The sequence below is a fragment of the Pongo pygmaeus genome, chromosome 7 (assembly GCF_028885625.2).
Source record: "Pongo pygmaeus isolate AG05252 chromosome 7, NHGRI_mPonPyg2-v2.0_pri, whole genome shotgun sequence".
Lineage (NCBI taxonomy): Eukaryota > Metazoa > Chordata > Mammalia > Primates > Hominidae > Pongo > Pongo pygmaeus.
In genome coordinates this window covers 20,311,974-20,326,156 of record NC_072380.2, presented here as the reverse complement: position 1 = coordinate 20,326,156, position 14,183 = coordinate 20,311,974, and the positions used below count along the sequence as shown (strand labels likewise).

General features: G+C 48.1%; 1 pseudogene; it reads right to left on the bottom strand.

Annotated features, from left to right (window-relative positions):
- Positions 1–7,945: 7,945 nt before the first annotated feature.
- On the bottom strand, positions 7,946–8,043 carry LOC129043250 (U6 spliceosomal RNA; annotated as a pseudogene).
- Between the last annotated feature and the right edge of the window lie 6,140 nt (positions 8,044–14,183).

Below are 14,183 nucleotides of genomic sequence, written 5' to 3'. Positions count from 1 at the left end.
GAGTGTGTATGTACATATATGTATGTGCATATCTGTGTGTATGTGTGTGTATATCTGTATAGGTTTATGTGTGTGTGTGTGTATAAATGGGGGTAGGTGTGCGTGTATGGTGTATGTGTATATATGTGCATATCTGTGTGTATGTGTGTATATATGTATGTGTGTGTGTGTGTGTGTGTGTGTGTGTATACACGGGGGTAGGTGTGTATGTGTACATATGTGCATGTCTGTGTGTGTATATATGTATATGTATTTGTGTGTATGTGTGTATACATGGGGGTAGGTGTGTGTGCGTGTGGGTGTGTGTATATGTATATGCATATCTATGTGTGTTTATGTATATGTGTACGTGTGTATGCATTTGTGTGTATGTGTGTGTATACATAAGGGTAGATGTGAGTGTGTGTGTGTGTGTGTGTATGTGTGGATGTGGGTGGGAGGGGCTGAAGGGTGTCCGCATATGGAAGGTGCTGCTTTCCTTCCATTCTTTCATTTCACCCCCACCCCCATGGGCACCAGGGCACCTGCTAACCTCCTGGAAGTGCCTGCGATGTGGATGAGGACTCAGGGCGCAGACCTGTCTGAGGGAAGTTTTTGGGTGTAGACCTGTCTGAGGGAAGTTTCTGGGTGTAGACCTGTCTGAGGAAAGCTTTTCTGGGTACACCTTGGGGAAGACCTTGAGGAAAAGAAGTCAGAAGGATGGGTAGAGAGGTGAGTTCACCACGGGCCAGTCACAACAGAGGGCTCAGCTGCTCCTCACCCGGGGTGGGGTGAGAGGGCTAGGCTTTGACGTCCCCACCCTTACTCCAACCCCACACCTCAGCCAGTGCCTGGGCTGACTCCCCAAGCTGGGATGGATGTGTGCCTGGGCCAGGAAGCTCTCTCCAGCTGAGGGCAAGTCTCAAAGAGGGATGCAGCTCTGCACTCTAGACAGCTGGGGAATGAAAGCCTCACCCTGGAAGGGAATCTGGGTCACTCTCCAGGTCTCCCCCTACCCTCCTTTCTCTCCCCTCTTCTCTGCACTCATTATTGCTGCGCCCCCCCGCCTCTGAACCCTGCCCCACAAACCAAAGCCTAATGGATGTGGCAGAGTCTCTCACCAGTCCCCAACCCCCAAGTCCTCCATGGATGGCATCAAAACCAAACCTCACATCCCGGGCCAAGCTGCAGCATGGGCTACATTCACGCACCTCCTCCTGCCCCACAGCCAACTGTGTAGAGGTTTGCGGACACTCACCGCCAGGAAGCAAACTCTCGGGGAGAAGGAACCTTGGTTGAATGCCTCCAGTGTTCCTCAGCGTCCAGCCAGAGTCTGGGCTGGTGAAGGAAGAGGGCTAGGGTGGAGGTGGCTGCTTGTAGTTGTTCTGTGGGTTGTCCAAGAGCCAGTCTCCTTACTGAAAGCCAGCTCAGCTGTAGGTGACCTCTGACAGGTGGCCCCATCTTACCCTTCAATGCATCGGTCCCAGAAGCCAACCCAGCACCTACTGGCCCCAGCAGGTGCTCAGTACGAGGGCAGGAAGGGCTCTGGATGGGGAGTCAGACTTCCTAGGAGCTCGTGGCCAGTTCTCCCAATTGGCCTTGAGCAAACCCCTTGACTTCCAGGGGCCCAGCTCCTCCTACCCATAGGGTCATGGTGATCCAGAAAGGACTTGGGCTGCCTGGCGAGGCCATTCTAGGCAGTAAATGACAGAGAAAGTGGCTGTTTCCAGGCTATTGTACTCGACAGAGAGAAGAGAGGAAAGACTTGCGACCATGGGGGAGGTGGCCAGGAGAGCTGAGGGCTTTCCCTGCCACAGCCCAATGAGGCACATGGAGGCTGTGAAGACCCCCAGCACCCTGGGGGTGGGGGGAGCTGGGAGCAGGGTTAGCATGAGGTGGGGTTCCCCCTGCTTTATATCTCCCAGAACGGTGGGCACAGTGACGGGCCCTGCTTTCTCTTAGAGACTCTGAGAGGAAGGGAAGCCAGCAACGCCTGCCCTGCGGGCACAGAAGGGGTGGTCTTTGCGTCTAGTCCAATCTGTCCATTTCGGGATGGGGTCTCAGGGCACTGGTTACTCCTTAGTCACTTTGGGGCTTAATTACAAGTGTGGGGGGGCATGGAGGAGCGAAATGGGGAGTGGGTGAGGGGTGTGAGCCCTAGGGCTGGTTGTCGCAGCCATGCTTCAGGGTGGGATCATGCCATAGCGAGATCCTTGTGACGCTTTGCCACGAAGTTCAGGGGTCTCTCAGTTTCCTAGGGCTGCCATAATGAGTTACACAGACCACGTGACTTATAACAACAGAAATTAATTCTCTCCCAGTTCCAGGGGCTGAGAATCCATGATCGAGGTGTTTGGTCCAGGGCTCCTTTCCCCCAGAAGGCTCCAGGGGAGATTTCTTCCTCGCCTCTTTCAGCTTCTGGTGGCCCCAGGTGTTCCTTGGCTTGTAGTCACATCACTCCCATCTTCGCCTCTGTCTACATGGCTATCTCTTCCCTGTCTCTGTGTCTTTATGCGGTGTTTCCCCCTCTGGGTCTCTCTTCTTATAAGGACACCAGTTCTATTGGATTAAGAGCCACCTTCTCTTAACTAATTACATCTGCAATGACCCTATTTCTAAATAAGGTCACATTCTGAAATCCTGGGGGTAAGGACATCAACATGTCTTTTGGGGGGACACAATTCAATCTATAAAAAGGGGCATTGGGAGGACTGAGATTCAAGGGTGCAAGCACTGGTTTGGGGCTTGCTAAACGCCCGAGTCCCTCTTGCTCCATCCAGATAGGAGCAAACCCCATGAAAAGGAGAGCTGCCAGACAGGGGAGGGTTCCGGGGAGTGTCTAGCGAGTGCCTGTGAACTCCCAGAGGTTGTTTAAACCGCCCTCTGTTAAGAAGGGGGTGGGGCCCGGGTGGGTAACTCACTCAAAGCAACATGATTTTCCCCAGAATAGACCCAGGTCCCAAGAGTGGGGCACAGGGGCCCGTCCCCCTTTGAAGTGCAAATGCCGGCCCCTGGGTGCAGCCCTCCCAGAATAATCAGTGTCTTGCATCTGCTGCCCCGCCTGAAGTGTGACCCGCCAGCTGCTCTCGTTCTCTGGATGCCCCACTGGCTGAAGTCAGGTGGCTGGAAGGATCAGGCCCCAGGCAGACCCGGTAATCAGCACTTAGCAGGGAGGGGGAATTAAGAAAACAGAGTGTTTAATGTGCTGGGTGGCAGCTGCGGTTCCGCTCCCGTTTGCTTAGATACCTGCTGTCCCCGCTGGGCCCTGGGTGGGGGGAGGGCAGCACGAGCAGCCCTTTGTTTAACAGCAGCTCACTTACAGGAGCCCCAGGCTGTTGGGCAGGCTGCAGGAGGAGAATGGGGCATTTGGTGGTTTTGATAACGATCAGCAGTGACCTTGGTGATAAAGATGCTTAGCGCCAGTCTCCCCTGTGGCACAGAGTCCCAGCTGGCTGCTCTAGGGTCACCCATGAGGCTCCACCTTAAACCCCAGAGCTTCTCCACAAGAGAAGTCAAAACCAACACCATAAACAGGAGGATTCTGTTCTAAAAGCTGGAGTTTTGGAACCAGACAGAGCAGGAGCAGCTATGGAGACTGGTGGTGAGACCTAGCGTGCCGTCGGACTTTGGTTATCTAGCCCAAACCTCAGTTTTCTCGTCTGTGAAACAGGAATCAGTCATTACAGGGTGGGCATGAGAAGGTGTATGTAAAACACCTGTCAATAATATTCAACGTACTCTTTCCTCACTAAGACCCAAGGTGCCTCTAGAAAGGGTTAAGTCCTGGCACCTGTCCCCGGAAAAAACGGGTAAGGTCAGGTGACAGAAAAACACCAGGTAGCCCCCTCCGGGCCTCCTGGTGCTCAGACCTTGCTCAAGAAGGGATGGCTTCCTTCTTTCTTCCTCCCTCCAACCCCTTTATCTGTCCCTTCTCAGCCGTGACCACGTTACCTCTTGGGCTACCTGCCTCCTTTAGGGCCCTAGTGGGGTAGATCTGTCTTGGCTGAGATAAAACAAGGCCAATCTAAATAGCTCCTAGGCTGAGCAAGACAGCCTGAAATTCAATGTTCGCTGAGTGAGTGCTCTGGACATCCGATCACCAGTGAACAAACCCCCAGCACTGGCACCCGGAGCCTTGGGTCTATAGGACCAGCCAGACTGGGGGAAGGTGGGCTCAGACATGCAAAGCTGCCACCTGGGGGTGATGCCCAGGGTTGCCTTCTCCAGAGCTTCTCCTTAGAGGGGACAGAGCTGTGCCCCTGAGACTCTAGAGCCCACAGGGAAAGGCCTTCTGGGGCTGGCACCTGCTCCTTGTGCCTTTCTGGGCCCCTCAGAGACATCAGTCCTGACCTGCCGCAGGGAAGACCCCATGGCTCTGAAGAGGAGGCATTGGAATAGGAACTATATTCCTTTGCTCGAGTGGGTTACTGTAACCAAGAACCACAGGCCAGGTGGTTTCAACAACTGAAATATATTCTCTCACAGTTCTGGAAGTCTGAAAATCAAGGTGTCAGCAAGGTTGGTTCCTCCCACAGGCTGTGAGGGAGAATCTATTTCCTGCAGCTCTCCCAGGTTCCAGTGCTTTGCTGGCAACCTTCAGCATTCCTTGGCTTGTAGCCGCATCACTCCAATCTTCACACAGGACCTCTGTCTTCCCATGGCCGTTTTTAAATAAGGACACCAGTCATATTGGATTAGAGGCCCACCCTACTTCAGTGTGACCTCATCTTAACTAATATCTACAATGACCCTAGTTCCAAATAAGGTCACATTCTGGGTACTGGGGGTTAGGATTTAAATATATAGTTTTTGGCAGGGGACACTACTCAACCTGGACTTAAGTGTAGAGTAGGATTTGTTTTGAAGACAGAGTCTTGCTCTGTCACCAAGGCTGGAGTGCAGCGGTCTGACCTCGGCTCACTGCAACCTCTGTCTCCTGGGTTCAAGCAATTCTTGTGCCTCAGCCTCCCAAGTAGCTGGGATTACAGGCATGCGCCACCATGTCCAGCTAATTTTTGTATTTTTAGGAGAGACGGGGTTTCACCATGTTGGCCAGGCTGGTCTCAAACTCCTGACCTCAAGTGATCCACCTGCCTCAGCCTCCCAAAGTGCTGGGATTACAGGAGTGAGCCAACACACCCGGCTGGATTGTGACCAAAGAAGTAGCACCCTCCTGATATCTGCTCTCCTAAATCTAGGGCAAGAGAGCTTTCCAGTATGACTTATTTGGGAGAAGACAAAAAAGCTGGTGTGCTTGGGGCCAGGGCCTCTGGGGCAGGAAGGAAGCTGCCCTCCTGCATAATCGCTGTCTCTCTGCCTGTGCAATGTGCTGGGAAGAATTAGGTCAGCCTTTGAGCTTTGCCATGAGGTAGCAGAAACTATTAAAAGTTGTCCTGTGAGCTGACTTAGAGCCCAGTGGTTTAGCACGATTTGGAGAGAGGAGTGGCCTCACGTCTCTGCCCCATGGCTCTGCCTCTGGGGAAACCGCCCAGGTAAAGTCCACATGCATGCATCCCACGAAGCTGCCCTTCATCTCTCCAGGCCCCTTCCTGATCTGTCAATCTGCCTAACTAGTTGTGCCTATGTCAGAGAGCTGTTTTGATAAGTAAATCAGATGATAAGGGCAAGCTGGCACACAGTAAATGCACGAATTCCGGCCATTGCTAGCCTGAGTCAGGGAGGGATGCCCTGCAGAGAACACAGAAGGCATCTTACAGTGTAGAATTGCGGGGAATACAAGGGCAGACCAGACCAGGGGTGGAACGAGGGCAGCGGACACGGGGAAAGGAGGTGCCTAGGATGACTCCCACTAAGAGATCCACAGGAATATGGAGGAGGAGCTGCCTCCCCAGGCACGGACTTAAGCACCCCAGCTCTTAAAGCTCCCTCTTCCTGTGTGGTCTACTGACACCTGATGGTAAATAGTGGAAATGCAGCAAGAGTTGCAAGGTTTTTGTGTGTGTGTGCGGTTTTTTCTTTTAATTTTACTTCTGTAACAAGATTAAAAGTACTGCTGCCTCTTCAGACACACAGATACCTGTGCCTATGGCTACTCTAAGTTTCCCCATATGCACTAACTGACACAGACCTGAAACTTATGAGGGCTTTACGCTGGGGTCCATGATGGTGCTGCTGCTGCTGGGCATCTTCTTTCTGTTCAGGGCCAGGTCAGTCCAAGGGCAGGCTTCAGAAAAGAGTCAGGCCGGGCGCGGTGGCTCATACATGTAATCCCAGCACGTTGGGAGGCCGAGGTGGACAGATCACTTGAGGTCAGGGGTTCGAGACCAGCCTGGCTAACATGGTGGAACCCTGTCTCTACTAAAAATATAAAAATTAGCCGGGTGTAATGGCTCACGCCTGTAATCCCAGCTACTCAGGAGGCTGAGGCAGGAGAATCGCTTGAACCCGGGAGGCAGAAGTTGCAGTGAGCCAAGATTGCGCCATTGCACTCCAGCCTGGGCCTGGGAGACAGAGTGAGACTGTCTCAACAAAAGAAAAAAAGGGGAGGGGAGAGTCAGTCCTTTCTGGGCCTAAAAATCTCTAGAGTAGAAGCTGTTGCTGCTACTTGATTACAATATGCCTTCCTCACCTTGTCCTCCAACTAGCAAAAAAAACCCAGACTGCCCCGGCCAACCCGAAGGGCTACAGCACAGCTGTCTCTGTCATTCTGAGCACCTGAGTGTTTGGATTTGGGGAAAGGAAGTGGGAGGGGGAGAAAGAGGAAGAGAAGAAGAGAGAACAGCTTGAGAAGGACACATCTGGTACTTTCTAGAAATCTATTCAAAAATTAGCACTTCCTGGAGATGCCATGACGTGGTCAATCACCTATCTAGGAATTAGGATTCAAGACCTCTCTCCTTTTTTTGGGCACTGAGCTGAGAAGTCATTCTTGCTCTGGAATGACTGGTGACACAATCTCTAGGCATCGTCAATGACCAAACTGAGCAGTGGTGGCTGGGCCTTGGGGTCTAAGGGTGCAGCCAGAGCTGGGGAAGGTGGGCTCCCTCTCTCGGGCATGAGCAGCTGCTGCCTGGGGGTGATGCCCAGGGCTGCTTTCCCTGAAGCTTCTCCTCGGGGAAGGGCACTCACTCCTTGATGGGACAGGGCTGTGCCACCAAGACTCAGGGACCTGCAGGGGAAAGGCTTCTGGAGCTTCAGGGGAAGGGCTTCTGGAGCTGACACCTGCTCCTTGTGCCTGCCTGGGTCCCTCAGGAGCCACAGGATCTTGTCTTGTCCTCAGGCTGTAAGAGCTCTCTAGTAACTACCCATCCCTGTCCTCCAAGACCTGCTCGTTGCTGGGTGTCATATAGCAGAAATGAGAGGTCCTCTGGGTTAGTGGGTGCATCAGACCTTCCAGCTGCCATGCCGACCACTCTCAGGGCAGCTCTCTGGGGGCCTCTCTTTTAATATGGTTAGGAGTCGTGGTGGTGGACGTGGAGAGAAGACAGTACAAGGTCAGAAGAATTTGGTATTTTATTTTGTTCTTATGAAAAGGGTGCCAGTGCCAAGCCTGTCTTTCCTGAAATAGTTTTACTTAGGAATACAATTCTGGTAGCCCTAAGGTTAGCCATCCTACTAAGAAATTTTGGATACCCACATTTATGGCCATTGACCTTATTTCTCTGATAACACTTAAGGGCCTGGTCATAACCTTCTTACCCTACAATACAAAGACAAAACAAACAAAAAACCACGGTCTTTGGAGAACAAGCTATGAGTTAAAGCCAGGCTGGTCACACTAGCTATGTGAACTTGGGCAAGTTACTTAACATCTGGCTTCAGTACCATCATTAACAGAACATCTCTCATCAGCCACATGAGAGAGACCATAAGACATTAGCTTCCTCTAGACACTCAAGGCAACTTAAGGTCACTAATTCTTCTAGGAGACATGGAATCTTTTTCCTTTGTTCTGAGATCATGAGATGATAAAATAGTTTGCAACTAATTTTGATTTTTTTTCTTTAAAAAAAATTTTTTTAAACATGTCATCCTTGTGCAGGAGCCATGCTAATGTTCTCTGTATCATTCTAATTTTAGTGTATGTGCTGCTGAAGTGAACACCTACTTTGGATGTCTACAATCACCCGGTGATACAGAGATAATCCCAGCTCAGATTGCTTTACAGATAAGGAAACTAAGGCTAAATGACATAGTCATTGAGGCATGAGCCTTGAATCTCCCAAAGCTGTGAACTCGTTTTATCATAAAAACATAAGGCTTGTTGTTCCTTTTCTTTTGGAGACAGGGGCTAGTTCTGTTGCCAACGCTAGAGTGCAGTGGCATGATCATAGCTCACTGCTACTTTGAACGCCTAGGCTCAAAAGATCCTCCTGCCTCAGCCCTTCCGAGTAGCTAGAACCCCAGATACACACCACCAGGCTTGGCTAATTTTCATTTTTATTTTTGTAGAGACAGGGCCTTGTTATATTGCCCAGGCTGGCCTCAAACTCCTGGCCTCAAGTCATTCTCCTGCCTTGGCCTCCCAGAGTGCTGGGATTCTAGGTGTGAGCCACTGCACCTGGCCCCTAGGTTTTTTTTGTTTGTTTGTTTTTTTAGGTATATTATTCGAGATGTAGAAATGGAGGCGATGAGATGAAACAGTTCCCCACTCACCCAGAGGACCTCTCATCTCTCATTTCTACTGTATGACATTTCTGCCATTTGTCATGCAATCAATAAGAAAAAGGCAAAGCCAGGATTCAAACCCAGATACTCTGGTAGATATTTTGTAGTGTTTTCTCTTAATCTTTAACAGTTTATTGTCCCCATTTATGTGATAAATAGGGTCAGAGATAGTAAACAACTTGTCTAAATTCTCATAATGTAATGGTAGAACATAGATTTCATCTCGGATCTGCTGTTCTCCAAAGCCCATGATTTTCCATGTTAGGCTACCACAATCTGAGGACATTTCTGCACAGCAGGAACACAGAGTGACAGAAGGAATCTCCACTAGATTTCAGCATTCCCGAGTTCCAATCCAGTTCTTCCACTAAATCTGGGTCAGTTACTTGGCCTCCCTGAACCTCAGGTAGCGGGCAGTAATGTTCCCCCTGCCCTATCTTCAATATTAGAGGATAGTGGGCTGAGGTGGGCATGGGGGTTCGTGCTGACAACAGCAATGCACTTGGAATCTTTCCTGGGCTCTTGAGGAAAACTCTATTCCTTATGCCTTCTTTTTACATGGCAGCAGCAGAGTACTAAATGCCTCCCCAGAGAGCTCCAGTTGCTTGAATTTGTGTTAATGTCACTTCCTGTATGTTGGTATTTGTATTTTCCAAAGCAAGGGGAAGACCAGGAACAGAGCCCATGAGGCAGAGCTGGGGAAAAGTGCCAGGTCTGATCTAAGAAAAAGATCCTGTTGTCCTCAAGCTGAGAAGCCAGAGCTTCCCATCCCAGGCTTCTGTACAGGTCTGTAGGGGAAACAGCAATGGCCCCCTAAGATATTTATTCTATCCTGTTCTAGAAAGGGAACTCACCACCTCTAGAAAAATTGATCAGGAGTAGAGTAGTGAGTTTAGCAGTGTCCTGCCTTGGGTGAAATGGTCCATTCCTCGTGTAAAAGCTCTGCTGCTGGCTTTCAGTCTTGGATTGGCATCCTCTGGAGTTTGATTTGGTGATATAGGAGGGACAGGAAAAAGCCCATCATTACGTAGACAAGATGGCAAGAAAGAAGTCCAGGTGCTGCCCAAGAGGGATCCTGGGCACCGCCAGGGCACACTGGCCGCAGGCCAGAGTCAGATTTCCTGGATTGCAGAAATCATGTGGGCTCCTTGTCCTCCACCCATTTGGGGACCTTAAAATGAAGAAAGCTATCTTTGCAAAGTACATGGCTTTCCACAAGAAATACAGATGGCTTAAAAATTTTGGAATTCTGTGATAACCTGGTTTACTTTAATACAGTATACTTTTTTATGCATTAAATTTGCAAGGATTTTTTTTTTTTTTTTTTTTTTTTTTGCCTATTACAAGTCAGGATGTCGGTTTCTGGGGAGAAAGGGGAGATGGTTAGTCACTGAAAGGGGACAGGATGGGGACCTCTGAGAGGCTGGAAATGTCCTGTCTAGTAACTTGGCTCTTGTTACACAGGTGTGTTTATTTTGTGGAAATGTATCAAGCTATCACATTAACGATCTGTGCAGTTTTCTATGTATGTTACTCTAATAGAAAATTTTCTTAAAATTAAGGTGTTTCCGGTTTTAGTGTTTTAACAAGAATGAACACCCAGTGCTAGAGAAGGTGCAATGAAATCATGGTGAGACCAAAGGCTGTCATACATCTTTTTTAAAGCAGTGGAGCCAATATAAGTAATGAGCTTTGGTAGTATTCATATTCTTTGTCCTATACTTTTGGAAGTCTCTTAAATATCCCAGAACACAGACGAATATTTATGCACCAATAAATTCATCACGGTGTAAGCAAAAGTTGAAAATATGCTAAATGTTAAACAACAGAGACAATATGGGTATATTTATGATAAAGTGTCATATAGTCATTAAACTGAATGCTTAATAAGTGCAGTTTCCCATGCAATTAAGAGGCAGAATGAAAAATTTATGTTTCTTTAGTTTCAACTATATTAAAGCACTTGGAGTCTGACAGTAAAGAAAGACCTGGTTTTTCTTAAGAAACGACATTAAGTTTATCTTTAAAAGCTCAGTAAATAAGCTGGAAGCTACTTGCTTCCAGAATAAATCCGATTATTGGGCATTATAAAAAACCCCACTCCTGCACACTGCCAGTGAAAATAGAAAACGGGGGAGCCACTTTGGTAAGTCGTTTGATAGTTCTTCAGAAGGTTAAATACGGAGTTATCGTATGACCCAGCCATTCCACTCCTACGGATATACTCCAGAGGAATGAAACATACATCCACACAAAAACTTGTACATGAATGTTGATAGCAGCATCAATGGCCCAAAAGCAGTTGCAAATGTCTGTCCACCAATGAACGGATACACACAAAGTAGTATATTCATATAATATTATTTGGTAATAAAAAGAAATGAAGCCTGATTATGTGTTATGACCTGGATGAACCTGGGAAACACTATGCTAACTGAAAGATGCACTGTATGATTCCATTTATAAGAAATATCCAGAACAGGCCGGGCGCGGTGGCTCACGCCTATAATCCCAGTACTTAGGGAGGTCGAGAAGGGCAGATCACTTGAGGTCAGGAGTTCAAGACCAGCCTGGCCAACATGGTGAAAGCCCGTCTCTACTAAAAACACAAAAATTAACCAGGCATGGTGGTGCACGCCTATCATTCCAGCTACTCGAGAGGCTGAGGCATGAGAATCACTTGAACCTGGGAGGCAGAGGTTGCAGTGAGCTGAGATCATGCCACTCACTCCAGCCTGGGCGACAGAATGAGACTCTGTCTGAAAGAAAAAAAGAAAAAAAAGAAAAAAAATCCAGAACAGGCAAATCCATGGACACAGAAAGATCAGTAGTTGCCCGGGACTGGTAGGGTTGGGGAGAAACGGAGAGTGGCTTCTAACGGGTACAGTCTTTTGGGGGTGGGGAGAGAACATGAAAATGTTATAACATTGATTGTGATGGATGCACATTCTGTGACTATACTAAAAATCATTGAATGGCACTTTCAATGGGTGAATTGGATGGTATATGAATTACATTGCAGTAAAGCTGTTAAATACACACACACTCACACACACACCCGCACACACACGTAACTCTTCTCTGCATCACCTTCAATGGTTCAGTGCACATTCCGTGCTTCGGTCATCATCTATTAAGGCGGGTTCTTCTGTAATCAGGGTATGTAGACTGAATCTGTTATTACATTCTTCATGCCAGCCCTTATTGGCTTAAAATATATCTTCTATATATCTTCCACACTCATGTTTATCTTTCAGAATCCTTAGCAAAACGCATGGGTAACTCCCTGGTATTTTCACAGGTTGTTGAAGCACTTAGAAGTAAGCCACCTAGGCCCCATCTCTCTCTCTCTCTCCCTCCCTCTCTGGATAACCCAGAAATGTACACACAAACCTTTCAGCCCTTATTCCGCCCCTGCCTTCTGGTGGAGGTGGAGGAGGGCTACTGCATCTCACACTTCAGCCTGGTCTCACTCCTCATCGTCTCACAGGATTCACCCTTCATCACTTCAGTTCCTGGGGTCTCATGATGGGAAAGAGGGATAGCAAAGGCCAGAAAGAAGCACAGTGGAGGATGGTTTCCTGAACCCTCCCTGAAAACCAAAGTGGCTGAAGGAAACAACAGCAGACCCATGAGAAGCAAGGGGCTTTTGCCTGTGTGCAGTGGCTCGCGCCTGTAATCCCAGCACTTTGGGAGGCCGAGGCAGGTGGATCACTTGAGGTCAGGAGTTCGAGACCAGCCTGGCCAACATGGTGAAACCTCATCTCACTAAAAATACAAAAATTAGCCAGGCATGGTAGCACACACCTGTAATCCCAGCTACTCAGGAGGCTGAGGCAAGAGAATTGCTTCAGTCCAGAGGTAGAGGTTGCAGGTTGCAGTGAGTCAAGATCGCACCACTGTACTCCAGCCTGGGCAACAAAGTTAGACAACTCAAAAAAAAAAAAAAAAAAAAAGAAGAAAGAGGCTTTTGAGAAAGACTGCTAAAGGACCACAATTCCCCTCATGGCACATGTAATCTAAGGAATTCAACAGAACTTTGTTATTTGGAAATTATTTTTGTTTTTCAATGGACCCCTCAGGTTAAACCACATAGCTGTTTTGTAATCTCATGTACTGCAAGCTTACACCTTAAACACATCTCTTCTTGACATGATTCCCATAATCTTATATATATGTGGTCCTCAGGAGAAGACAGCCAGAATTGCCGTGGGCTTTGGCTTAAGAAGACAGAAGGGCAAAGCCGCAGGTGGTAAAGTCATGATTGTTGAAAGGTTCTATATGATAAAGTGTTAAATTTTCTCAAAGTCATAGGATTATGGAACTCTCTTCTTCATGCTTACCTGCACTTTCCAAGTTTTATCGGAACAATGAACATCTAGTAGGTAAACCACTAATGAAGCTTCCTTGGTGCTACGGCCACACTTGAGTGCTACTGAATAGTAGATCCTGGGGAAATGTATAGTAGAACCAGAGAAAAGAATGTCTTACATCAGAGTATATTGAGGTTTCCAGCAACCTAAGCTTGAATCAGAGTCCCAGCCTCTGTGAGTTGGTCCCAAGGCCCATGGTCAGTGCTCACCTCCAGTTCCAGCTTCCTGCTTGGGAGAGGCCTTGGTTTCCATGAGCTGAGCCTCTAGATTTTGGAGAAGGTTTTCTATGGACAGCACAGACCCAATAACAAAAGCACTATGTGAGGAGGCTAGATCTGACTTTTAAACCTGTTCAGTTACCAGAGAGATCAGTAACTCCCTAACTCATAAAGGGAGGGATGGTTAAGGGAACTAGAAATATTTAGACTGAAGACTTAGAAGTGGCCAACTATCTTCAGAATGGTAGAAGGTCAACACCTGGGAGAGCCCTTGGGGACAGCCCAAGGATACCCCTCCATGAAGTTAGAGGGAGGCAAGTTTCTTGGTTTAGGAAGATTATTCCAACTACCAGAGATGCCCAACTGTGAGTGGACTGCCTGCTGACACCATCCCACCTTCACCAGAAGCTGGATCTCACTGCTTCAGATGCTCAGAAAGCCCTTCAGTTATCAGGAAAGGGCTGGACCAGATCATCCTTGCCATCTCTCTACCCCGACCTCCCGATTCCACAGTACAGGGCTCCTTACACCGATTTCAGTTTATTTTTATCAGAGCATGTTCCCTTATAGTCCCCAGGCTAACATGCAGCTCCAAAAAAAGCACTATTTGATTCAGTGAACTGTTGATTGCCAGTCACTGAGCCGAAAGTGTCTGTTTCCGGAACTCAGTGTTTAGCCATTGCCACACCATTCAGGGGCTGCTGCCCTCTTGTGGAAATGAAGAATACGACTGCTTAGAAAAGAAATTAGATGCATTTGGAGGCTATTGTCTGTACACACATTTCCATCTTACCTTCCCCTAAAAGCTTAACATTTTAGTGTGAGCCCTAAGCTTAACTTTTTAGTGTGAGCCCTGAAGTTCTTAGGTCCAGATAGTTAGGGCCTTTGGTTTACATTCACACTACCATTCTGTCCACCAGGATACAGAACTTTAGCCACAATACAAAATCCTGGTTTCTAGCGAGACTGACATTGTGAACACCAT